This window comes from Athalia rosae, chromosome 1 (assembly GCF_917208135.1).
Source record: "Athalia rosae chromosome 1, iyAthRosa1.1, whole genome shotgun sequence".
NCBI classification, from domain to species: Eukaryota; Metazoa; Arthropoda; class Insecta; order Hymenoptera; family Athaliidae; genus Athalia; species Athalia rosae.
Window position 1 is genome coordinate 8,723,785 of NC_064026.1, and position 27,116 is coordinate 8,750,900.

At 47.2% G+C, this 27,116-nt stretch overlaps 1 protein-coding gene across 4 annotated transcripts in view; it reads right to left on the reverse strand.

Moving 5' to 3' along the window:
• The window catches only part of LOC125500211 (protein trachealess), a 160,710-nt gene that overhangs the window by 74,567 nt on the left and 59,027 nt on the right, over positions 1 to 27,116 (reverse strand). The window contains exon 1 of one of the 4 annotated variants that reach the window (XM_048652114.1): positions 3,412 to 3,782. The exons of the other annotated variants lie outside the window; for them this stretch is intronic. The gene's annotated coding sequence lies outside the window, so the exon portion shown is untranslated. Of the gene's footprint in view, positions 1 to 3,411; positions 3,783 to 27,116 lie in introns of those variants that run through there. 4 annotated transcript variants of the gene reach the window in all.

Sequence of the window (27,116 nt, forward strand, 5' to 3'; positions counted from 1 at the left end):
TACCTGATTCTTCGACGCGACATGTGATTGCACGCGAAGTTGCAAACTAATTTCTGTTCGTAGATCGAATAGCGGCTGCGAGGCACGCGTTGTTGCGCTCAAAAAAAAAGAAAGAAAAAAAGAAGCGGATATACCGACGGGTCATAATCATTATTATTCAACTATAAAATGAACTTGTATAATTTTCTAAATGAAAATAGAGGAGGATCGAGGAGTTCGCGGACCTTTGTGAAAGTTGATGTACGGTGACGTATACGTATTCGCGAATCGGCCTGCGTTCGATCTCCGGCACGCAAATCGCGTATGTGGATATAATAATATATCGAGGGTCGGTGGGGGGGGGGGGGGGGGGGGGGGGGGGAGCCGCGCGGCGTCTCGAGCAGGTGGGTTGCAAAAGGGTAAACCGGCAAGTATGAGGAAAAGAAAAGGTATAGACGGGGCGTCGGGTTAAATTAATTACGAAGGCCGGATCGCGGGCAAACTACGGTCATAAAACAAGCGAGATGATCGGACCGTCATTAGTCGGATATGCTTGATAATAATATGCATAGATCTCGGCTCACGAACGCGATTTACGCGTTCTCTCTAAGGATTTCCCCTCCCACCCCCGCCGCGGTTTCTCTCGCGATGGATATTTATTCTCCATTTCCTCTTTTCTCATAACTCCCCCCGATACACTTCGTAATTCCGCATTACTTTTACACCGTGCACACGTCGCGGTGTTTCAACACACACGCTCGGCAACTATTAATGGCCGCAATCGCTTACGCGCTAGCAGGTATACGTGTATCCAACGTGTGGGATCTACGCGCGGATTCGAGACGTCCGTTGCGGTACAAGAGCGTTCTACGCACACACGAGGTATCTATCTCCGGGTCGGAAGCGTTCACCCTTATTTACAAGTTTCGATTTTTCATCGGCAACTTAACAACGATTACTAAAAATAACGGGGAGAAGAAATTCTTACGAGTCGCGAACACTGTTCGTACAGCCGTACCTCATTAACATCTTGATAAATATACGAGTGCGTTACTCTGGAAATATTATTCCACACGTACGTATGTATACACGGTAGGATGGAATGAATTTTGACCTTGCAGCGCCAAGAGTTCAGTTCAGGAGTAGTTTCGTGCACGCCGGCCGCGACGAAAACACATAGCCGACGAGGCTCGTTATCGGTTTAATTAACGGCTCCCTCGTCCGACTACACATAAATACACTCCGAAGATTCGACTTCGTTTTCCCCGAAGATTCCTCTTTTTGCGATCACCGCGACTCCACGGTGCATCAACTATGCCGCGGGTGACCGCCGATCCTTCGGACGCGAGACGACCCGGGGACACGCTACGCGCCGATTATAACGTAGGCGAAATATATACCCTCCGGAGTCGGAGATTTATACACGAGTTGTTCGATACTCGCGTTCAAATTCCATTTCGAATAATTAATTATCCATTAAAAAACTATCATGCGCGGAAAGATTTTTCGCCGCGCTCGTGTGCGCATGTGATGTACGTAAATAGTTGGGAACCATCACGGGCGCGCGGAGCATGCCGTAGTTAATCTATGATTTATAATCAATAAAAGGATGAATATTCCACTTAATAAGACAGCGCGAGTCAAACCCGCAGGAAATTCTCGTACTGTACATATCCTTCTGATTATACTCCGCTTTGAGTTATGAGCCGCGACGAAAAAAATGTTTATTTCATACTCTGTATATCTAAAATATTATACGCTCTATCCGAAGGATGAATGCCTGCGCGCGCGAGATAGCGACTTTGAAAGTAGCATTAATTGTTTCTGTCGAGAGACGATAACTAATCGCCATATTTTTTTTTTTTTTTTTTTCTGTTTACACGTATTTCAACGGTATGCTTTCGTACCTACGAAATCTATTTCATCGAGGCAAAGAATAGGTCGCATAAACTTTTTTTACCTCCCCTCACCCCCCCCCCCCCCCCCCAAGTGAGGACCGGAAGATCGAATATAGCGGGTAGAACTTCGGTAGGAAAAGAGACGAGAACTGAATTCCATAGTTCCACTAATTACATCCGACCTGTAACATTCTGTTCCACTCTCACCCAGTATCAGAACTGTCGGTATAAAGTTGATTCGGCGTGACACTCTCTCTTCATGGCTCCGCCTGTGTATACAATTTTCGAAGCTAGTTACAATGAGATATCCGTAACGAAAAATATACCAGAAGTAGCGCCCGTTCGACGCGACGCGGTTATACCAGAGATTTTCGTTTATTCCGTGAAGACGCGACACGGTACTTATATATATATACTCCGTGAGATGCAAGGCGCGGATATGTGTATATGTATATATGAATACATATATACGTATATCGCACGACGTACGTGTGTATCACGTATAATGTACACGCATATATATATATACCGAGTTCAAACCGTGCCTAAGTAAGCTCGGTACATCGGAAAGGGGCAAAAAGTGGTCACCCGCGGTTTCTTGCCACGTTTTCAGTTCGAAAAGACCGTTAGGGGTCGGCCGAACGACGGTCGAACGAACGAACGAACGATCGAACGACCAGTCCACCGGTATTATTATACCCGTTGGAGTAATAAATGTGTAGCATGTGTACGCCTCGTACACCGACCTCTCGTTGTTACTACGTGTGCATGCATATCGCATTGTTGGATGTCGAGGTATTCCCGATAGCGCGAGGGGGTTACTCCGTACCCACCTATTTAACGCGACGGGCGTGACGCGCGACGTAAGACGGTCGCTGTCACGCGGCTTCAGAATATCTCCGTACGAACCGACAAAGGATTCAAAACTTGCTGAAACAACAATAAACCATAGCGCGAGCATTAACGAACTTCCAAAGGAGCTATTTTTTCTCTCTCTCTGTATAGTCGTCGTAGTTTTCTAGGCGGCGCGACCGATGATTGGAAAAATAGAATAAAAATGTTTTAACGGGCGTGAACGTAATTTGTGGCATATTGTCTGGACGACGTCGGTTAACCGCGTCTTCTCTTTCAAGATCTTGGGTAAAATTGGAGAACGGAATCGCGACGCTGCGGGATGGACCCGCGCTCGAGTACTCTTGTTTCGCGGGAATGAATCGATCGCTCGAAATGAACGAACACGCGGTACACCAAGAAATAACGGAGCGATCGATAAATATTCCGTCATAACTCAACCGATCGACGAAAATCTTAAAAATAGAAAATGGTTCATCGCGTCGATCGATTGGAATATATAGATTCCGTACGCCCGATCGTCGAACCGTTGCGCAACGCTAATTGGTGTGGAATGAATAACAGAGATCGGAATCAGATATCGAATCGTCTAGGTCGTCTCCGTCTCCGTCTACGGAGAGGCGAAGGTACGAAGACCGGTAGGTTCGTAAGTGTAGTACACGTAATACATAGGTATACCTACCTAGCGGTGAGGTTCGCCGCGGTGCGCGGTCCGACTTAAATCTCGTCACATACCTGCCAGCCTTTAAACAGCAACTCTTTCGATTTAATGAGTCGTTAACAGCTGCTTCGACAAGTTATGGTTATTTTAATTACGCATGTTAATTCGGCGCGTCTGAGATTGTATCTCAGAGGCGGCGAGATGGAAGGCTTTACCTGTAAACTTATAACCTTCCATCGCGCGTCCATTATCAGGAGGAGCTTTTTTCACGGCCGCGCTCCTTCCCCTGACAACGTGAGAATTTCGTTCTTTCGCAATTTTCGTCCCGACCGGTCGGCGAGAACGAGCGTCGCACAATCACGGATATACGAAACGAGATGATCGAAGAAACTGGGCGACGCGGCGAGAGATGAAAAATTCAAAATCGACCGAGTACGCCGCGGTGACCGTCACACCTCGTTTGAGTCGCGGTATAGGTACGACTGACTAACAACCGTACGGTTGTAAAGTCGTGTATGAGGTAGACGTTGGCTAGCACAAATATTGGCGTAGTTAAATAAACGCAATTAATGGCATAGGCACACAGCCTTACACGCCCGTATCCATACGTACGTCGAGTCGCGTAGTCGCATCTCTTTTACGGGTTTTTCACGAAGTTTTTGGCGTCTCGGTGACCGCAACTCACCACTACACTACCGTGTACTACTCTCCGCGGTCGTTCCTGTGTAAGAAGGCGTCTCGGAGTCTTGTCAGCGTCGCGACTCGCGAGGAACGCGATGTTTACATTAAATGTAAACACTAGAGAACGAACGCAGGGGACGAGTGTCTGCCCCGGCCATACGCGTACACCTACTCGAGCGAGACTCCTCTTGAGTTACCGATCATATTTTTTGCTCGAGTGTATGTACTCAACCGCGTTGCGTAGCGCAGGTTGATATCGATAACGAGCGATCTTGAATCCGTCGCGTAAATTCGATACAAAGAAGCCAGTCAGTACCGATCAACGTGCGATCGTTTAAATTATAATCGAAGACCAAACCGCTTCGCTTTATTTCGTCGCGGCGTCGCGAGCGATACTTATACTTATACTTATACTCGTATACCGCCGTACGGGTATATACGATGCATGTATATGATATACCGGAATATCATCGTACGCGTACATACACAGGTACACACGTATATGTACGACATAGGAGATAACTTTGCTGTGAGCCGAACGCCTTTCTATTCCCACGATTAGGAGGGACTGACTTCTTATGTGGTACAACACGTCGTAGTAGACTTTGGCGTTTAAAGCTTGCCCACGTGATCGTATATACATATATTATAAGTTATACGTACGTAGTACATACCGACCGAATGGTGGGTACCTACGTTACGTATACGATTTGATCTCATCTGCCACGCGGTGCGACTCGTATACATACGATAATATATATGTATACATTTACCTATGTGTGTATACATCGCGGAGTGTTGTCTTAATTAACATCACTCTTTTCATCCCGCGGTCGTCTTCCTCTGCCCCCTTTTATTTGCTTTCATTTGGTCGTTTTTTTTTTTCTCCTTCTTCTTCTTATCGTTCTTCGAAGGTTCATCTTCCCTCTCTCGGAGTGGACGGACCTCTCGCGTCTCGAGTACGGGTCTCACTCAATTCTCGGTCTCCGCGAATATATCCGCAGGTTCGCGAAGAAGCGACCGCACGGGTATATAAGAAATGGATATTGATGGCTCCGCGCGCGGTCAGCGTTGGAGAATAACCGCGGATAATCCGAGGTGAAGACATTCGCGTTCTATGTGTTTAAGATATTTCAGACGTACGGCAGACGAGCGTACGAGATCCTCGCGATTAATCAATGAGGATTCGCGTTACGATGACGTTAACCGCCTCCCATTAATTACGAACACTGCTCACGATGCGAACGCGCATTGATTATTCGAAAGTAAGAGAAAAGAAGAAGAAAAAAAACAACTTTTTTTGCAAAATAAGAAAACCAAACACTCAGCTCCGAGGCACGTCGCCGTTGAGCCGGTGTTATATATAATATAAATTATTTGCAAAAAGAAATTTGTTTACATTATTGATACGTCTGTGAGGTGGATTTGTACCACACAACTCGCGGAGGAGCGAAATGCACGAGGGAGGATTATATTACAATATCGTAGCAATTAAAGTCAATTATCCACTGTTAATTGTTGAAATTAGTAGGTATGTCAGTGTGGTTAATTTATTGCATCCTATACCGAGATTCCTGATCGAGTAGATACAGAGGGGGGGGGGGGGGATTATACGGGGACTACTCGGGTACTCGAAGACGCATGCATTATGTATCGACCGGTAGCTCCGAGGTCGGTAAAATCTGGCGTTGCGCTATTTACGATCCTTTTAATTGGCATCCATCGACGGGGTGCTCGCCGCGATTTACTTCGCTCGCTACGCGACCGCTGGACCGACTCGTCCGACGTACTTGTAATGAAACCTCAAGTTTACAATTCGCTAATTCAATTTACCGCTGAGCGACACGCCGCTTCTTCGAATCCGTTCGGAGAGAAATAACTTCGCTTTTTCGTCTCTTCCCTTTTTCGCCTTCGAAGAAACGAAAATATCCCCAAAAAGTCACTCAAAAATCAGGGGGTAAAAAATTTCGATTCGTTTTTCAGTTCCGAGTAGAAATCGTGGAACGAAAAGTAGAAAAAGCGAGGTGGGACGATCAAAGTGGGCTGCGGGTATACCCGTTACGCCGTGGTCCCGAGAACCGGTATAATTGAAAGCTCGTAAGGCTGATGAAGCAGTCGGGTCGCGCCATAAAGCGTCCGAGTATTAATAATGGCGTAATCAATTACAACCCTCTCGAAGGCATTTCTACCCCTTCCAAGTCCCGTTCGACCCGGGGTGGCCGTAAAGGGTCGTGCAGACGCTACGCCACCGACACCGCTCGACGTGCTTCGGCTAACTCGTAAAACTCATCTGCGGTCGTCCAGCTACCATACCGCGGTTACGGGGGGCCACGTCAAATCCATAGCCGAGCGACCTGTACCCCCACCTTTCCTCGTCTCACCCGACGCTGTCGTTCGTCACGCGCGACATTCTCCCTGTCCACCGTACGGATTTTCGCCTCCTAATTTTCACTACTCGCCAAATAAGCCTCGTAGAACAAAGGACCTAATTTCAGTTACAGAAGGACGGCGCGAGTCGCGGCGAAAGGAGACTTCCCGCGGTATCCGATGACGAGATGAAACGGGGGTGCGGGGGAGGTGGAGGGGCATTATACCGGAGGGACGTCAAGTTCCGTAATCTCCGGCGGAGAGGATTGATTCGTTGGTGTGCGGGTAAGGAGAGGTAAAGAGGAAGAGGAACGAGCGGGATTGGTCGCCGATCAGCGATCGCTACCCACCGATCACCGGAGCGGACTTATACCAGGAAACGTGTTGGATCCTCTTATGGAAGCGCGCGCGGCTTTCTTGCAAGACTTGCCCCGGCATTCAACATCGAGTATAAACTATCACGCATCACTTCTATCCGGCCTGCCTGCGGGATCCAGGATAGAGGCTGTAGGGCCCGTGTACGCTAACGGAAGGCGATCGCCACAAAGGCCACTCGAGCAGACGGAAAAGTTGCGGTAGCCGAGCCGTGCTGCCCGTCTACTCGAGAGTGAAGAATGAACTGATCGTTCGACGTGAGAGGATTTCGCGTATAATGATCGGTTGACGTAGCGTTCGCGACATTTCTCTCTTTCACCTTCGAAAACTGTACTCGTCCGCTTCGTCGTTTCTTGCTTAGCACTCTGCCGCAGATCGGGAATATCCCCCTATTATACGGAATCGAAGGCCGATCGATATCCCGTGCTTCCGGAATCGATTAATTGTAAGCCAGACGGAAGTTTGTACCTTTTTGTATTCGAAGATCGGTGCGGTGGGATCGTTATAACAAGTATCAGCGAAGTTTACGACGGCGTTGTACATCGTAATGAATTCGTAGTTTTGCCGTTGACCCGCGCGGTCGGACAACTTGTGATGCAGAAGTAACCCGAGACCGCCGGGCGGTGAGGCTGCACCGTAGATGCTATCGTCGCTGACAACTGCGTTAGCGAGCCGAGAAGCGGTTCGCCTCAGGTCGTAGTAGATACGACTTGCCGCCTTCCGCTGGCTAGCTCACGGGCCTTTTCTCAACTCGCAATCAGCTAGGCTTCCTTGCGAAGTCCGCGGTATACGTACACGAGATGAAACGAGAATTTTACACGTCTATTTTACACCAGAGTTCCAGGTAAAATGCGCTTTGCTGAAATTATACTTCGCCTCGTACAATCGCTGGTTTTCGCAACCGTCAATTGTGCATTTCTCGATTTGTTCAACCCCCCGCCCTCATGATATCGCCACAGGGGTTGGTGACGAGTTTTCGCGATGCGGTGAGATCGTGAGGATCCGATTAACTCCAATGTGAAGAGAAACTACGTTCGTTGTATGCCTGATTATTTCGGAGTTGATTTTTTGATTCTTACGTAGGAAATTCTGAGTATCGTTTTTTTAACACCAAGTGATCGATGCCTCGATGCGCGTTAATTATAGATTCGAGTAGATGTCGGGGAACCTCTTCATCTAGCTTATTTATGCGTCGAGAAATGTTGCGCGCACGGTGTATTTTAAAACCCATGCAGGTAAAACGCTTGTTCTTTTTTTTTTTTCTCTCTAATTTTTTTTCTCCTTTTTTTTTTCTGTTCTCTCTTTCTTACGAGAGGAGGTAAAGAAACAAAGCCGTTTTCACGGCGATAGCTATAACATTGGGTTCATAAATTTCGTGTATCTAGATGAAGGCTTATGACGAAGCTGTGCCTCAACGTCTGACCGAAAACCTTCCTAAAAGTGAAATCATGAGAATCAGAAGGTGAGGGTCGCGCTCACTAAATTCAGTCGTAAATAGCGGAGTGGCTTTGAAAAAGGAGCCGTACATGCAGGAGGGCAAGATTTCCGAGGGCTGAACAAAAATTCACAATCGATTATTTTCAAACAGATCGAACCATAATTGTATCTACGTTTTTTCCTTCGCTGTATTTTTATTTTTCATTAGACCGATGAATAAAAAACGCCAACCCTTCTGCTGTGCATTTCTTTAATTCATTTTTCTCGACAATTCGACGCGAAGGTGACGATCACACGCGAACGAAGTCGATGGATTTATCTTTCGTTTTATTCGTCTCGTTTATCGCGAAGGAGTATAGTAATCTTTTTTTTCTTTTATCTCCGTAAAAACGTGTGCGCGATGAACGTTGAAGATGTTGTACGAAAACGACAGCATAAGCGATTCGCTACGAGGTAATCGTAGCGGGCGTACCTAGACACGGCGACGGTTGCGGACCTTCGTTATTCATAATAAAGGAATAAGCGCAGTCATATAAATGCAGCAAAATGAGGTCGTAAAGTCGCGCAGACTACACATTGTAGCTTAAGCTCGGTCGGGGTTGAACCGAGCGAAGGGTGTTCCCGCTGCAAGGGGGAAAGTAACGCGAGGCAAGGCAATAAGGTACTAGTTTTACTGGCAGGTTTACTCTACTTTCCTTACTTCGCTTTACTTCGTTCCGCGAGTCTCCCCCCCTCTCCCCCCCCCCCCTTATTTTTTTCTTCCTTCTTACGTCTTTTTCCTTATAAAATTTCTCGACATGTCGGACGTTTCCTTCGAATATATTGAATTATTTACCCCGCAATTACTTAGGCGAGCTTCGATAATCGCATCCCTTTGGAAGACTTCACCGCATACATCGGGGTAAGCATGACCAAAGTAAAGCAGCCACCTAATCAACACAGAGGAGGTGTGTAAGTGATATTCGCTCTATGAGCATCGGCGCCACACCTCCGAATTCAAAAGAGAAATAAAAAGAAAACAACTAAATTCACGTATTCCACTTATCTCACTCTCCGATGAACTTTTCACCTCGGGTGTACGGGCGAGGTACGAGCGACCGGAGAGGCGGTAGCGAGCAAAGAGAGAAAAGATTCGTCGTATAATACTCCTCGAGATGGACGACGTGTAATTGAGCGGAAGTACTCGGGCGTTATCGAGGAACGAAACCTCGAAGTCGAAAGATCGGTTGGCGGAATGTCGTGGGTTAATACCTGGAGAACGAGTATCGGTGAGGGGCCACCACCACCTGACCGACGAAGCGCACGTACGCGATCCACCTTGAGCCATGGGGCAGTCGCGCAAAGCTTGAGTATGACAAATATTGACGACGGCGGCGAGCGGAGAGATTCTTCAAACAACTCCCGATGAGACTAGAGCTCCTTTGCTCGCCGGTGCGCGACCCTCGTCGAACTATTACACGTACCCGTATTGATATAACGTCGCAAACGCGCTCTACACTACACTACGTACGTACGCACCGCGTACAGAGCCGAGGTGTGGGTCCGCACGCCCTCGCATCGAAAAGGATGGAAGAAGGAGAGAAAAAAGAAAAACAAAAAAAACAAAAAATCACCTACCGGTGTACCGAACCGCAGCTGGTGTACGTACGTCCTCTCTATGAGCAGGTTGTACGCACAACGTATTAGACTGCGCTTATTTGTCCGAACACAGATGAGCGTTGTTAAATCTTCACCGTTGGGGGCAGAGCCGAGTCACCTTCCGACCGCCTCTGAAGATTTTCCGCGAGTCGAGTAATTCCGCCGTCGTAACGAGTGGCGAACGCGAATCGTTGGAGGATTTATTCGTACCGAATTTCGACGGACTTTTGAACCGTTGAGTTGTAACGAAATACTCGACTCGGAACGGACGTCGACGAAGGTGAAAAATAAAAGGAATGGGAGTCGGGTGACCCCTGAACGCGGCTAAATCAACAGAGTCGATCTGACTGCGAGCAGCGGTACCGAGTCATTATTTGCTTCTAGATTTATGAGTTTGTGAAATAGCACTGTGAGCGTAGATACGGCGGAAGACACGGGTCGTTTTCGTTGAAACAACCGAGCGCATCTCACGTACGAGTGTATGGAGGATCTCGAGAGTACGGAGAGTCTGTGTAATATAAATAGTTCCCCACATATCGCGCAAAGGTGTACATAAATATGTCCGCCGCCGATGCCGGTGTACCGAATGATCACGCGGAGAAGTGAGAATCACTTTGTACTCCATTATAATTACGGACTCCGCTCGTCTGAAATCTCCCGATAACTCAAACGCTGATCGCCGATTAACTTCGACGGCTTCTACGATCTTTTTATTTCCGCGGCTCGTGTATCTCTTCCTCGTTATACGAGCCACCTGGGCATACGTTAATTCGCGATACCCCGACGCAACCGCTTCAGCGATATGCGTGCAGACACCCCTGTGACTTACGGGATTAGAAACGAGTGAATGAAGAAAAATAGAAAATAAAATAAACTAAAATTTACAGGAAAGAAGGAGCGGAATTGGTAAAAATCCAGGTAATTTGAACGGCGCCGATTTCCGGGTCGAGGTAAAAAGATTTCTATGGAAGTTAAATCGTACGCCGTGATTTTGAAGGCATTAGATTTTGTAACGTGTAATTTCTGAGTTACTTAGCGCGAGAAAGAGAAAAAAAAAAAAATACTTCTCAAGGCGCACGAGTATATACATATGATAAACCCGGTGGAATATATTTTCCGTAAGAAGGCACGCTTACGGTGCACGGGTATACGTATGTACACACACAATGCGCGGGTAGGGTCGATTATTGGGTTGAAATCCGTAGAGTTTTCGGTACGTTCGAAGTTCAAGCGGGGCCGCCGCGATATCTAAGTTGGGATACCGGTTTGACCTCGCGGCGCGTTATTATACGGGGAGAGTTTGTACCGCGGCGAGGCGCAATCGGGAATTGATTGGATTTAAATAGTCTCTTTTTCCCTCTTCCCTACCTCCGGGCTATCCCTCCCTCCGGCCTGCCGGCTCTCGACGCGGCGCTGTTCATTCCCGCCTCGCGCGTAATTGCCTTACAGTCGCTCGCCTTCGCGTCGAGCGAAACTGCCGGCGGATCGCATTCCGTCTCGAATTTTTCCACCTTACTACGATAATTATCATTCGAATAGCTGTTTTATCGCCTTATATTTCTACGACTGTTCACAATTTCGCGTCAACCCGTATTCGCGGCGTATTCATATAGACTAGCGACCTTATAAGAGCAACGACAGGACAAACCCGTTTAATTAGACAAACTTATCAATTGAGCCGCCGCCCGTTCAAGTGCGACACCCGATTTCGGCTCAAGCCGAAAATCGAGGATAACGATTCTCGCGATTGCGATATCGACCTCGTTCCACCCGCACCGTATGACCTTTTTTTTTTCAGAGACCGGGATCGATCGACGCGGCGTAAAATAATCGTGCAGCGCGGGTTATTTTCACCGCAACTATTTCCCGTTCAGAAGTTCATCGTTACGCTCGGATATTACTCAGGAGTGAGATTTATGTATGTAGAATAACCGCGCATCGTGAATATAATATGCACCTACCTACCCGTACGTATATATATATATATATACGTATACGTATACGTACCCCCGGTGATCTATCCTCGCGGAATAATAATCGGCAGCGTTCTCGCGGGGATTCCGTCCAATTCATTTGTAACAGGTTTGATGGATTCGTATCAATTACTCTCGGTATATTAACGTCAATATACGAAGCTGATCATTATTGGCCGGGTGCGTGCCTCGCATACAGCTGTGAAGATACGAGACGGCTCTCGAGCTAAACGCCTCGCATATACATGTGCGGAACGTACGGAGAGAGGAGTGCATACGCGGAGCCCCGCACAGGTGGTGGCGAACGATCATGTTCGATCCTGTAAGATTTGCCGCCGGTTGTTCTCACAGCGAACCCTGCGAGAGGAGAAGAACCCCGTCTCTCCGAGCCGAACGTCCGATCTCGAGCGGTTATCGATAAATATGTATACCTACATACATACATATATATATATATAGCGTACGATATCGACGAAAAGAAAACACGTGTGCTTTTTGCGACCGCGTACGTATGCGTACGTATACCGCATGTCGATGACCAATGAAACCGCGTCGTGTCAAAGTTTGATTTGTGATTCGCAACGCGAACGCGTTTATCGAAGCTTATAGTTCCTGCACACGGGAGCGACATGCAGCGCAAACCTGCGAACGAACTGCTCGGATCGAACGACGGAGTTGAAACCAGCGGTAGGGAAAAATGTGCAAACATCCCGCGTCGTCCGTCCGCGGACGGACGGACGGAAAGTAGCGGAGTTCGATCTAATATTTATCGAAGGGAATATTTGAGCGGCGAGAAGCTGACCCCTGATAAATATATAGGACTCGGTATAGCGGAGTGACATAAAACGCGAAAAGCTCGCCGGCGTGACGTCACGCATCTACGCGGATCGCAACGTTCTTCGACGGATATCCGGAAAACCCGCGACCTGCTCATACATAGGTTATCGCTCAGGACGCGGGACCCGCTGGTTCTTCGTCTTATACTATATACATATATATATATATATATCGCCGGGAGGTACATAAGCCAGGTTTAGCGGAGACTGGGTACTTTTTTTTACGGTGTTTTTATGTCGTCTAGATCCCGCGTTCCGGGCTTGACGACAAAAAACGAGAAAAAAAAAGTAAAATAAAATAAAATAAAAGTAACGCACCCTCGTCCTCTCGCAGCGCGCTCACTCATCGCTTAAACAAATTAAAGAATCGGCCAGAAATGTACAATTTTATGATCGCCGTCTACCCCCTCCCCCCCCCCCACATCGAAACTTTAAATTTTAAACAAGATATATCTTAAAATCTCAAGTACAGAGCGCCAGGACCTGCGCAGAAAAATGGCGAACTTGTTTCTCGTTTTTTCGCGTTCTCGTCCACGACATCTTCCTATACATATATTCCTCGCGGCGCTCGAATTTCCCAGAAAAGTTACTCCGGGGATCATCCGTGTCACCTGTATCCGATGTCAAAAACACGCCGCCTATAGATATACGTACGTGTACGATGTGCAACAATGGTCGGCGACTCGGTTCGTAGCTGGGATATGAAAAAGGGTGAGGCGAAGGTGGTTTTTAATAAGGAACGTGGGTGGCCGAGAGTCCCGGAGACGACACCTCGCCGACCCCCGGAGCAATTACTCAGACGGTGAGCCGTCTCTCGGCTTCGCTCGAGGAAAACGTTCTACGAGTAAAAGGATCGGGTGTAGCTGTCCGGCGATCGTACGTCGAGGTGGTAGCGTTCACGGGATCTTATGGCTCCCTCAAAACTCATTGATAACATCGGAATGCCTCGGGAACGTCTCAATTATACGCCCATCCGGCCGCTAAAGGATGTACGGGAGTCGGGAAATTCATCGCGATGATTCGAGCGAGCTAAGAATTTTCTTTCAGCGCAATCGCGGAACAACGATGATACCTCGGATATCGGTAGCGAGTCGCGAGTCGCGTTCTCGTCGCGAAGCGAACGGCTCATTCACATTTTATAGACACGGTGAACGTTCGCCTTCCGACCGCAGCGTTCGCAAGGTTGCGGCAAACTGGCTTCGCGTTGTCTCCGCATAATTGGTTGTATAAACTGTTAACATGCCGGGTCATGCGGAGTCGACGCAGCGGGTAATTTGTCATAACTGAGCGGTATACGAACGGAAAAAACTGTTCCTTTCGAAGCGTAGGTACGACGACGGGATACCAGCGGCGATACCAATGGTACGACGCAGCGAATCGCTGTTCCTTGACGCGGTCCGGAACCTCGTTAACTCGTTTCCGTTACACCCCGAACGGTTTTGAAAATTCGTTAAAAAAAAAATTTCATCTCGATATTCGCGAAATTTATATTTCTCGGTAACCGTGGCGTACCGGTTGGTTGCGAGCACCTGGGTGAACGTGAAATGTCAACGATCGTCACGCGTTACCCTGGCGACACTCGAACCGCGAGAAGTGACGGACGAGAATTGGCTTAATTGGCCATCGGTGATCCGCGGTACTGACACGCGCTGTCTGTAATTGGTACAGAAGCATGAAACTATTTGCCAAGAAACTGCCACTCTACGGTATACACCGCGAGATATACTATCGTAATTAACGAGCTATAGATAAAACTATTCTTCGATGTCGTGCACCACCTGCAACCGATGCAAAGGAATGTGGCGCGAATTCATTTTAACCAACTTGGCGCGAAGATTCTCGTGGTGAGAATTTAATAATCGGATCACTGGATGCAACGCTCGTACAACGCTTCTTATTTTTTTTTTTTTCTCTTTTCATCCACAGAGTTTGACGTTGATCTACTAGACGACGTCGCGGTCTTCGATCGATCTGCAGAAAGTTGGGTAACTTTGCGGCGAACGGATCGATTGCTCTTTTTTTTTTTTTTTTGTCTAGTTCTTCTCACATTTCCCACAACTTACGACGCGGTTGCAGATGATAAAAATTCATCTCAATCTCAATTTCAAATCTCACAATACAACTACGCGCTATCTCCGTACACCTGCGCGTTCTGCCCGCCTATGGAATTCCCGTTCGTTCGAAAAGTACCCGAGTGTATTACATGTATACGAATATCGTTCGAGTTGCGACTACACGCGTACCGCACGAAAAACTCGCCTTACATTTCGTCGCGTAGATAGAAATTCATAAAAATGTAGGAACAGTTGAAGCGAAGCGAAGTGAAGCAATACCGCGGTCCCGCTGGGACGACAAGGTTGTCCCAAGTACCGAGTCGGTCGCGATTCCAGCACCCCGACTACCGCTCTCCGTTCGCTCTTCGTCGCAGCAGTTCTCCGTTCGAAGGTGCAGTTTGACGAATAGAGTAGCGGTTGGTAACGCTAAACGAGTCTGACAGTAATAGCTGCTAGAACCAGCCAGCTACAGCTGCCCAGTGCAACCTGAAAGTGGTGTTACGGAGAGCAATAGAAAAAAAAAAGAAAAAAAAGAAAGGAAAAAAAAAGCAACACTTTGTAATTGCTATATCTGTAACAATTATAGCGACCTTACACACCGAACAGGCTTTCAACGTCGTGCGCCTTACCAGAGGCCCTCGATGTAGTGCCGCCAATTACATCGACTTCGGTTAATTGCGATCGAATCGAATCCCTCGGTTGAGTTTGAACTCGACTCACCGTTACCCCAATTTTCCGTCCACGTTGTTTCGACGACGACGGGATCGACGAAACGATTGTATCGCTCACCCGGTGTTATCCTCCACCTTTCAGGGTGTTAACGGAATGTAGGGTAAATCTTTGGGGAAGTATTCGGAGGTGGCGGTGGCACAGTTTCCCCCTCGTTCAACGCAACATTCTCCGTCTAGTCGGAGTACCTCTCGGTTAAATTCCCAAGTGAGTCGACCGACAGCCACACTATGACGCAACAATGCTACCTGGTGGTATTAAATTATTACACCCCGAAGACATCGTCCGCTATACGAACGTCGGAGAACCGAGCCGAAGCGAGCAAGTTCAGAAGCGCCAAAAACAATTAGCCGCAGGCTCTCGGAAAGCCTCTACCTGTGAGTCGGAACTGGGCGGATTATTATTATGTCTTGTAGCGGCTGAAACGGCGGCACACATCGCCTCGGTTAAGTGCTGTGAAAAAAAAAATAAAATAAAACTCACCTCGTGTAACGTTACACGTCTATTTAAAATTTACTGACGAGATTATTAGGACTCATTGGGATCCTCCGAAACGATCTCTCTCACCGCCAGCAGTTTACGAGTCTAACAGGGAAATGATGGGGGAAAAAAAAGAAACTTCCGGTAGCATTGGACTTCGAGCGAGTTTTTGGTTTTTTTTTTTTTTCCACAGATGCGGTTCAAACGAGCGACACGTTCGAACGTACCCGTAGGTATACACCGCGTTGGATATCGTCGGTGAACGCGGGCTTCAGCGAATCAGGAATACCGGTTATTTGCCGCACGGACTACAGAACCTTAGAGAACGTTCGTCAGCGCGAACTCGATCACCTATAACCCGCCGTACTCGCTCTTTCGACATCCAAACTTTTCATCGCCAGCTTCTGACACGGTTATGTCCACGTATGCCGGCGCTCCACTTTCTTGACATTTGCCTCCTGCTTCCGTGAGAGTTTCTTATCCGACCACCGCGAATCGAGCGCGTACATTTGCGTAATTACTCGTACGCGAGTGTATCGCGCGCACGGACACCGCGAGCTCCGAATTATTTCGCCACCGAAACTTAGCGTGGAGAACGAGGAAAAAAGTACATCCGGACGTAGCTACTCGGCGGTAATTACGTAACTATTCGCGAGTTACCCGAGGGCGAGATACCGGGGAGGCGATGCGTTCGAGGGTTGATTCATCGGAGGCTTCGACGTCCAAGAGGGTAGTAGGTATCCGGCTCTTAGGGGTCGTGGGGGCACGGCTCCTTATTGCTCCCAGAGTGACCGCAAAACGAACTTTGATCAAATTCTACTGCGCCGGCATAAAACTGACCGTCCGTTGCCGGTCAGTCGCTCGGGTTATGGGCGCGATAAATGATTCATCCGTACGAGTATAGGCAACGTACGCCTCCTACAGTCCGACCGGAAAGCCCGAGGTATAGGTATATAGGTGTGCGGGTGAAACGTACGGTTGTATCGGTCGAAGGTGGAAGACCATGATACTGAGGCGAGTGGTAAACAGCTAGGGAAGGGTCATCATCGAGTGCCTCCCTTTACGACCAACTTCACCTTACATTAACCCTGGGTGCCCCGAGCGCCGCTGCCGCTGCATCGCCGAGGACGTACGCGGTATTATCTTTGTATCGGTATCCCGCCGAGCCGAATGTTTGCCGGACGAGGGGGTGGCGTGAGATAAAAGGGCAGTCTTGGACCTTGAAAATTTTTAAGAGAAATAATCTCCAACGTCTTTGCGATAAAAGGAAGGCAAAGTCGGTGAAATTAGCAAAGCGGGTCGTGTGAAACACGCGATTCCCACGTGTAGGTAAAAATCTACCCCCACTCGAAAGTGTGGCGTTCGTCATGGGACGGTAAGTAGCGACGCGATTCGGGGGAGAGAGTGAGAAATAAATCCGTTGCGATGTCTCGCTCGAAACGGGAAGCTGGCGAATTCACGTGCGACGTATATAGGTGTCTCGTTTTGAAAAAAAGTCCAATACCGTAAATCCGCGGGGATCGGAAACTGCGTGGATATGGGTAGACGTACGTGTGTCCGGGGCCGGCCGCGCGATCGTCCAGAAGTTGTCCGGGATAGCGGGCTCCCGAAAAATTGACGGTGCGGGGAGAGCGGGGGTGTGTACACTCCACCGTGGACGGTGCAGAGAACCATAAAATGGAAATAGCTAGGAGCTATCGAGGCGAAGACTCGAATAGAGAGTCCTCGGCGTAATGGAGAGTTCGAAGGGTACGCGGGGTTACCGCGAAGGGGCAGTTTGGATGGGATATTGTTTTCAATAACGCGTGGCATCAATCAGACCCCGTAGCGGGGTAGCGCTGTTTGTCGCTCGCGGACAGTGGGGGACCGCAAGATGTCCGGAATGCGTTGACCTCTGGCCATTGAGACCCCGCGATGACCGGGGCTCGCCCATCTTCTTTGCATAATGACGCTCGCCCCCCACCCGCAACCGACCGCCGCCGCCAAAACGGAGACTCGGGTGTATACGGGTGATGCGGCGTAACGGCGTAACGGCGCAACCCCCGGACCTCCCTTACCGATCTCCCACCGGCTGTTCCATATGCCGGACGGTATCCGAAGGGTATAATAATAATATCTATATGATAGCGCACGGAGGAATGGGTGAGGGGGGGGGGGGGATCCGGATCACCGTCCGATATACGAAACCTCTCCATCTGCTCTCGGGAATTTCATACATAAGAATGCCCACTCAGCCACCGGATCAGCATTCAATTGTATCGGAGTCGGGTCCTCCGAAGAATTCCCGGTGTCCGAGTTGGCTCGGCGTTCCCTCGAGCGGGGAAATTTAACCCGTCAAAGGTACTCGAGACCGGGACGAGGTCTAAACTCGAATTACGGATAGAATTCAACTGTGAAAATTTGGCGAATTGATGGTGCGGTAATTTTCCTCTTCCTCTTGCGTTCGATTCGGTGATCTTGGAGCTATAGCGAGCGGAGTCGTCGTCGTCGTCGTCGCGAGCGTTGGCCCGAACGGGTTCGATTGCGTAACGTGAACTCCGACGAAAATTTGAAAGGACCGTAAAACTCCTCCGGTGTTACGAGACGTAGGTAGTAGGACTGTCTCGTGTCATCTGTTATTCGTTGAATTATGTTCAGCTAATTGAAGTCTTCGGTAATTAGAGAGGCTCGCCTCGTTATTTCGTAGCTAATTTAAATGTCAAAGGAAATTGTTTGATTATTTACTATGCAAATGAAATTGTTTAAGACGAACCCAACTCGATATAGCGGACCGTCGGGTGTGGAGGGGTTGGTTGGAGAGTAGCTTCTCGTTGCAGATTGCACGCAAAGGGTCGGGTTGGAAGAGGTGGTCGTGCGGCATCTAACTTTGCTACGTTAATTGGATTAAGAAGTCGGTACGACGATCCTCTCCTTCGGGGTGACAAGGGTGGCGACTGCCTCGCTTTAATTACGTATCTCGAGCGGCGGACGTGTACCAATAACGCTGTACACCTCACCGTATCCGTCCAACGAAATACAACGACAAATATGAACCGATATCTATCGTTGATCGCATCGGGAAAACAATTATTTTCCCAACGGTGGAGAACCCGCGTGACTTCCACGTTTCTCTGTACCCCGAATGCGTTTTCCCGCATTAATTATTGCAGTCGCTACAGGAGGAAATTAGTATTCGTCGTGATGTTCATCCATTTTCTCCGTCAGAGATGACGGAAGTTGCGCGATTCGAGTGTACGGCGTGTCTGGCGTGGTAAGAACGTAGCGTAGCGTAGCGAAATGTTTGATAATGTTAGAATTTCGTAAAACAGGAGTAAACCTATCCCAAGCGCGTACATGTACGTAGGAACAGAGTCGACTCGAGGAAGATGAGGATGACGTTGGCTGGAGCTCGAGTGCCACGAGCGAGGTCTGCACCGCCAACGTTAATTAAAATTATAATAAATTGTTGCGATAAGAGGCGCACGCGTTTGCAGAGTAGCTGCGGGGTAATTCACGAGGGCGCGATTAGATGTTTCATCCAGTGACGCAGTCGCCCTGGTTTCGAATGAATATTCATTTCCACCTCTCACCGAGGCGCCGGCGGCTCTAATTTTTAACAACCGAAAATATAATGGAGAGTAGAAAAAAAGAACGAAAAAAACCGAAAAAAACACGAATCTATATCATATCGCAAGAGACATGGCAGAATAATCGCGACGCGAGGACTCGTCCTGTATATATATATATGATTCTGCGATTATTTCACTCTTCAACGACTCGTCAGCGCCGAATAGGTTACTTGAGATTTCAATGGCAGTCAATGAGATTCAGATATTCATTGCTATACACCCGCCGTGTAACGAGCAATAATATTATGCGCGGCGGCGGCGGCGGGGGGGACGAATTTATGCCGTGGCAGTTTCTAATTCAAACAAGATTCGAGGTATTAGTTACAACCGGATAGATATCGCGTTACGAATTTTACCAACGTTTTATAATAACCGAAACCCGCAGGGTCGACAAACTTGGGTAACGTCGCGTCGCCACGCACCCATACATGTTACGCCGTGTATCCGTTTTTTAATTGAGGAAAACAGGATACCCGGATGAATTGTCGCTAAGGGATAAACGGTTATAAAATTTATCGATGAAAAAAAAAATCAGTCAAACGGTTGATCGTTCAACTACACGAAGAATTAAAATCTCGATTCGATACAAACGTTATGTATGATAACGTGGATAGAAAAAGAATGAATGATTTTCTCGTGAAATATCGTAGAGATCTTACGGAATTGGAGTGTCGGGAAAGTGTCGACTCCCGTGTATAGGAAGAGAGCAGCGCCGAGAGCGTCACACCCTTTCCAACCCCTACATCGGACGTATAGCTCTTAACCTTTCGCTTGAAAGCACTCTCTCCAATCTGCCGCAGTACCATTTGCATACATAAGCTATTAAGCAGCTCTTTTCATTTCCTCCCGCTTATGATAGTTTAGTTAGAATAATGTTTTACAAGATTGCTGCGCGAACAATTGCCTGCCGTAATATTCCGCTTTTATGATTAATGTTCCTCTACTTTATCTCCGTTTTGCATAACGAACGGATGACCAACTAAATCCTCGCAGATATCGCCTATAAAAGCTGCTGCTTCTTTTCTCTTCTCTTCCTCGCGATTCGATCGTTTCATTTTTTCATCGAGACGTGAAAATCAACGTTACACCATCCACAGCGCGTTACTTTTCCACTATTGTCTCGCTGCCAAAAAATCAACATCTGCTCCGAATAGCTCGCTACATTTGATTCGAATTCAAATGGGGCCATTCCATAGTAGTCACTCCTTTGTCGGGGGCAAACAAATGACGGAAGTCCCGCTACGGGAGTCGCTTCTCTACGTGCATATTCATCGAACGCTTAATCGTCCGTTAAATTCGCGCGCAAAGCCTCCCGATACACGGCGGATATCACTGCGTGAAAAGAGGACCTCGCCTCCGTACCAACTTCGACCCGAACCGAACGCGACTGCCAAAAAAAAAAAAAAAAAAAAATGGAATAGAAAGAGGAAAAAAAAAACGTAGAAAGGAATAGAAAAAAATAGAACGAACGTGAGCAAAGAGGAGAAGAAAAAAAAAGGGAAAAAGTAATTCAAAAGCAAACAAACAAACGAGCAAACGCGGCACTGACAAAGTATCCGTAACCAATCAGATCGAACGAGCCTCGCGCATAGATTCGATCCCAGATCGTCGAGGCGAAGAAATATTTTAATAACCATTAATCTTGTCAAGCGCTAGAGGTTCACTATGCGCAATGCGAATGGCCCGAGGCAGTCAAGCATAAATAAGTAGGCAATGCGTCTGCTTATGGCATATATAGTCATGTTTTCAAAACAAATTGGATTATTCACTGCATTCGCATCGCCGTCAAGTGGGGTAGAATGAAACGTATGCATAGTATGTTACGTATGGAGAAAATATGTCAACGTGAGAATGAGAAAAATTCAACGATTCATTCCGACTGGAATTTCGTGGTGGGTTTTTGCAAATTTTCTCGCCACACCGCAACTGGATGACCGGTAATCGGTATTTTCCCTACTTCGTTTTCTCTTCTCTTTTTTTTTTCTTGTTTTTATTCACATCCAACGCCGAAAGGGAAGCGGTGCGTTCCCCGCGTTAACGTACGCCCGTTGAGATCGAATCGCGCCGCGCTCTCCGGATCCCGAACCCCCGTACGAAGAGGAAAAAAATGGCTAGAAAAACGGAATTCTAATCCTAAACGGGAATCGTGGAACTCGGTGTTTTCCCTTTACGTATTACGCGAGTGGGTATACACACACGTAGCCGAGAGTCGCCCCGCAAAGTTGGCGGTGTGCCTGACAGAATCGAATATCCTGCGTCGAGGAATCGCGACCTTGCCGTATGATATGGCGCGGTTCGTCACCTGAAGGAATGAACTCGATCGTAGGAATCTGGCTGACGGAGAACGTTGGGTATATATGTAATACCGGAGGTATAAGGAATGTACGCGTGAGACGTGCGATCGATCAAATCGATGAGAAAGGCAAAGTTTGCTTCTCTCTCCTGCTTATTTTTTTATTTTTTTTATTTTCTTCTAATTTTTTTTCTCCGCAAGAAAGAGGAAGATGCGGATACGTACGCGAATGTGGAGAGAGAGAGAGAGAGAGAGAGGGGCGGGGGAGGGGGAGGGGGAGAAAAAACCAACAACTGAGAAAGGAGAGAAAAAATGGAAACTATAGCTGCGTTGGCTGTCCCGCATCGCGAATCACTCGTTGGGTTTTTCACCTGGACGACAATTCCCTCCGGACGTATTCCGTCCTGCATCGTCGCGAATGGCTTGTCTCGCATAAATTGCGTCCTTAACATTAAAGTGACGAGTGCGTCGGGCGGCCTCCGCAGTCTCCCCGCGCCGTAAACTGCAAAGTATCAACTATAAAGATAACAGCCCGCGGCACAATAACCAAGCCCTCTATGCCCAGTTTATTTCAGTAGCTCAACAGGCGGCGTTGAAGAATAATGAGAATAATATACGGGGGAGGGGGTGGGGGGGGGGGGTGAGAGTCGGAGGCATACGCGGTTATAAATACACCTCTTCATCCGCTAATAGGCCGCGAAACCCGCGCGACGCGTTGCACCGCACCGTTGCATCGGACACGACCCGTGTCCATTGATAAGGAAATGCATTATAGAAATGCAAATATATGCTAATCGTGCTGCGGTCGACACACCTGGTAAAGTAATTATAGCTGGCTTGTTAGCAATTCGATATCCGACGAGGGAAGGAGATGGAAAAATATCGCATATATATACCCGCGACGATCGTCCGAAGATACTGACCACGCGAGTCGCGGAAATCACGACACGATTTTCCTTCGCAGCCTTCCTATCAATTTTTTTTTTTCGACAAACACGAGCTGCGGTGGTTAATTATATCGGGCGATGCGTAAAAAATGCACAAATTCGTAGTGGCAAAGGCGTTCGAACGTTCCAAGCGGGGTTAAAACGAACGACGAGCGTTCGTAGTTTGTTGTAAGTTTAGGAGAGATAAAAAAAAAAGATGAAAAAAAAAAGACGAAAAAAGAAAGATCGACGTACACGTGGATAAATTTACCAAGTTCGGACATACGGTGCGCAATGATCAACGATTAATTACAACAAGGTTCAAGCTGTGACAAATCGAGAATGTAAGCATTCGAAGAGACACGCCTTATTTTATGGTTCTTTTGTAAATGGTTATAAGAAACGGCGCCCGGAGCCCCGTGGATAGGGACTCGCGTTTTAATTAATGCCATATACTTCTTTGTAGTTCATAAAGAGAAAGAAGAAAATGGAGAAAAAAAAAAGTCAAACTGAGACAAGGAAGGAAGAAGGTGATCGTAGGGGACGGAGAAAGAGAGCGGAGCGTGTACGCGGATGGGAAAAAAAGAAAAAGGGAAAGTATTCCGTTGGCGCCCTAGCTGCGGCTCGTGCGAAGGGAAGAAAAAATTTCCCGCCATTTCACAGTAATTAAAAGTGTTGCAATAAAGAGAGGGAGGGAGGTTCTTTAATTCGTGGCGACTTATATTTATGTGCAACGGGCGCGTCTCACCGAACGGTTGGCTATCCGTTTCCACCCCTCACTCGACTCTGTATCCCAACCTCAGCCACGCCTCGCGTTTCTATAATTACGTGTTTAATTACCAATGCTGATATATGGCGGTGCGGGGAGACTATTAATCGATCGGCTACTCTTGTCCCTCGGTATTTAATATTATACTTTCCTCGGGTCGCTCCGGAGCGATCCCGCAGGTGCTCGTCGGAGCGGAATGATTATTTTCTTTCGTGAATTTGTTAACCGAACGATAATAACGTAAAGTCGATACGGCGAAAGAATCGAGAAATTCCCCTCGGAAGGTGGATAAATTCGGCTGATTCCTTTTTCTCATTTACGGAACTAGTGTATAACGCTGAAACTGCACGGTTATGGATTATTGTCACGTAAAGAACGGGGTGTTGTGCCAAGAGTTTTCCGAACGCTGACCTATACCAAAGGAACGGGAATCTATAAGAAGATACGAGAGGAGAAAATAAAACCAAGATGAAAAGGAGAGAAAAAAGGGGGAGGGGTAAAGAAAGCGGCAATGCAGCTCTTTGCGTCGTATCGTTGTCATAAATACAAAAGGGGTTGCGGGTTTTTCTCGGGCCATTGTAGTCGAGAGAAATGCGTATGTTAAAACGCCATGTTGCGATACCTGAGCGAGAAATCACTCCGGGACAGAGGACGCGGATAGAAATGACTGCGGTTCAAGCGGCAAGAGAAACGGTAAAAGGTATAAATCCCACTTAGGGAGAGCCTCGGCGCTCTCCGTGCGTCTCTCCGATAGGCCGACGCGCCCGCTCTCGGAAGTGAGTAACTTACGAATAGGGGCGGTTATTCATAAGCAATGGCCTATAAATAACCTAATACACCACTGCGTCACTGAAATATTGAGAGCAACTGGTAAATATTGTATCAGCCAGACGTAGGGCGAATCTACATACGAGGCCGGATAGGCTTTTCGCTGCTTTTTTCTTCAGCGTCTATCGCTTTCGCGCCTCCTCCGATCTCCTTCTCTTCTGGAACGCGCGAGATATCAGGTGTTGAACTTTGCTTCGTTTGCCTCCTTCTTTTCCTTTTTGTTTTTTTTTGTTTTTTTTCTTGTTATGAATGGCGAAAATTTATGTATCGAATAACCGTTCAATTCTCAATTATTAATTTTTACGAGCTAACGTATTAAATTTTTTCCTACAACTTCGCTACGTTCGTAATCATCCGGCGATGGATTGCCCAACGTGATATGTTTGAAGAACATGCGAAGTCTCGTACTCGCAGGTGCTGTCCGACTTCAATTTCCTTCGAAGTAATCAGTACTGCGGAATTTCACGCAACGATGGAATAATTTAACGTACAAGGAAATAAAATTCGTAATTTCGTAAAAAATATCGGTATAAAGTATCGCGTCGGAAAAAAGATTGGAGTAGAACGGGTAGGGAGGAGGTAATATCGATAACCTTTGTGTTACGGAAAGATTGGCAAATCGGCACGCGCAATACTATACTCAACGTTAGATTTTCGTCGTGAAGACCTCAACTATTGCAAGGCTGTTCCGAAAATTACGGGAAAAAAGGATCATATTCTACATATTTTTTGGATTAAAAGCTCCAATTAATTTTTTCCACGTTATAAAACGTCCGCCGCATATCCGTACGCGGTGTATACGATAAATTCTGTTCAGCCTTGATAAGGAAATGGAAAGATATATCGTACTGTCAAATGAAATTGAACTTGATTACCCATTACTCGAATATATAATTAGAGCCAGCGCGCGGTTATACCTCGTTAATCTGTACGGGTATATACCGGTTGTTACCACCTATACCTAGGAATTATTTACTAATTAACGTGGATATATAATACCCTGGATCGTGATGCCGCTCGTAAATGGAGAGCCGATACAGCGATAGTAATCGGTGATAATTGAGGAAAAGCAATTATTCATTTGCAATCGATTTCACTCCTATCGGTATAATTATTGAAAAATTTCTTCGCCTCAGATTTCAATACCGAACTAACAAAGAATCGAGTGCTCGCTCGGAACTCGCCGACAAACCTTGAGATTTTTACAATTTTTTGTAAAAAAATTGAAATTTCTTTATTCGCAGTGTTTCGATTCGACTTTTTTCGATTTCAGCGACTCCTAACCGGCGATAACTGGATCGACTCGGTAGATAGATCAACGTGAAAGGTATAATGAACAAAAGTGGTTTTACATATTTTAAGTTGAATTAAACGCGGAACAAGAACAAAAAGAAATAATCGCCGAGTTACTGCAGCAGCAATACTCATTAATATCGCGAAGATTGTCCAGGGAGCTCTGCCCAATTAAAGCGGCTTAATGTATGCATCGAGTTCGTGTCTTGCGGTGTATAAAGGACGACCGACCGAATTCGAAGCGCAAAGAGGGTGAAAGGACAAGTTCAAGACTAAGGTGTCAAGTGTAGCCCCACCACGGGGCAGCGGAGATCGACTCCGTCAATTCTCAGAGCAATCTGCTGATGCAGATTAGTTTACGGAGGGCGGTACACGTTTCCCGTATCATTGGCCCCGGTTTCTCCGTCAATCTCGTCTAGTTCGTCGTCAAATATTTCGGATGAATCGCCGAGTTTCCTCCATCGATTTTCCATGAAAATCCCTCCCCGCACTTCGCTTACCATCGAAGCGCGAATCCTTCGACACTTTAATAGTTGAGAGAAATTCGAATTACGGTTACTACGTAAGACCCGCTATAAACGACAAGCAAATATGTATCTATGAAAATGAGATACAAAGTCGAAGGGCCAATATCTGTCGATTTCACCGCAACCTACGACCCTCCGATCGAATCCGAGTCCCCGCGCGCTACTCTCCTCGCGTCTCGTAATAGTGATTGCATTCACCCGTCTTCCCTCGCCTTTTCCGATCAGTTTTATTCGACGGTCATTAGGTTTCCCTTCGCCTATTATCTCCGCCTCTCACGCCTCTTCTTTTAAAGAAGATCTATATATTCATCAAATTCCCTCTCGTTACTTTTTATTTCCACACCACCGTGAGATATCGCTATAATTTCGAGGTGTCACGGATCTATATACATATATCGAAGTAACGAAAAAACGGCGACCAATTTCAACCGGTTTTGGCAACGATCGTTTTTGCAAAAAATTGAAACAGGTGAGATATTACGATAGAGCTATAATTCACCGTCTTTTTGCCGACGTTTTTTTTTCTTTCTTCTCTTAATTTTCTTGCCTCATTTCCTCATTACCGCTGTGTTAGGGGGCGGCGCAAGCAGCGCCTGGAAAAGGGGCGCGAGCGGAGGAAAGATATCGAATAAAAAGTACGGATGAGGTCGGCCTGGAAGTCGAACGACGTACGCGTTGCCGCGGAGACTTCTCGGAACTCTGATTTCTTTCCAAGACCGATATGTCATAAAGTATAGATTGACCGAGCGATTCCCGCACGATGATCGGTGTTTGTCACGATTGACGAGAGACTTGCATCGTAGGAGATTATATACGTGATAATAAATAATTAGAGATGACATCTGAGCTGAACGTAAGCTGGAGTTCTGGCTTCTGACTCCCGGGTTTAAGATTGCCCATACCTGGAAAGGA